Consider the following 981-nt stretch of genomic DNA (forward strand, 5'->3'; position numbering starts at 1 on the left):
TCCCACTACAAAATTGTCCTTCATTTAATCCCCCTTTTTTGTTTAGTTTTCTCAGAGATGGATATTCCTTTGCCATTTGTATATTGTAGGTGCATGAATTCAGCAGAGTAATTCAATATAGTTCAGTAGTCTATAAAATTAGTGGGTTATATGCATGACAGGCAATGTCAGAAGTTGTTGACTTGAGCCTTTTACAGCTCAGCATATTAATATGGCTTTACTTTTTATACCTTGTTTTTATACTTTTCTGCTGCATGGTTAAGACCAAGATAAAGCAAGACCTATATAACAAAAAATGTAACTTTTATATCTGACAAGGTCAGTCAGAACCCCTCAGGAATTACCCTGAAACCTTGTACAGCAGTTTGTAGATCTTTTGTCATTGTCAGCCATGTGGATGAGTCACAGCCATTGCTTGACGAATTTGCTCTCTGTGAAAGTCTGAAAGAATGTTTTCTCTCTAGGTGACTCTCTTTAGGCACACTCTACATCATCAATCACTTTTCTCTGTGGCCCCATAATCGCCTTGAACAGAAAATTTGGGACAGCACTGAGTTACAGTACAGGTTCTCTTATGTCCTGAGACCTCACTGACCTTGAAGGGCTAGGGCCAAAATGTTGGCTAACCTTGTAGGTCTTCTTTTTCTCTATTTTTTTTGTCTGCAAATATAAGTTGTTAACCCTCCAGAAGAGAAGCTTAATAATATTATTACTCTAGAACATAGCCTGTTGAACTTGATATCTGTCTGAATATCAAATGCCTTAGACATAACATGGAATAGGTATTGTCTGTCAAATTTTTTTTTTTTAAAAGACACATTTATTCAGCATCATGATCAGACTATTACATTTAGCAATCAACAGCATGGGTACAAAAAAAGGTCTACATTAAAACCCTTTGTTGGAATGCTTTACACTTTCCACAGAACAGAAACTAAAATAACCTGTTATACAATTAGTCACAAATACAGTCCTCGAGTT

At 36.0% G+C, this 981-nt stretch overlaps 1 protein-coding gene across 1 annotated transcript in view; it reads left to right on the top strand.

Annotated features, from left to right (window-relative positions):
- The window catches only part of Kiaa0368 (KIAA0368 ortholog), a 143,892-nt gene that overhangs the window by 15,544 nt on the left and 127,367 nt on the right, over positions 1–981 (top strand). The window lies entirely within an intron of this gene.

Source organism: Octodon degus, unplaced genomic scaffold (assembly GCF_000260255.1).
Source record: "Octodon degus isolate 3935 unplaced genomic scaffold, OctDeg1.0 scaffold00297, whole genome shotgun sequence".
Taxonomy (NCBI): Eukaryota; Metazoa; Chordata; class Mammalia; order Rodentia; family Octodontidae; genus Octodon; species Octodon degus.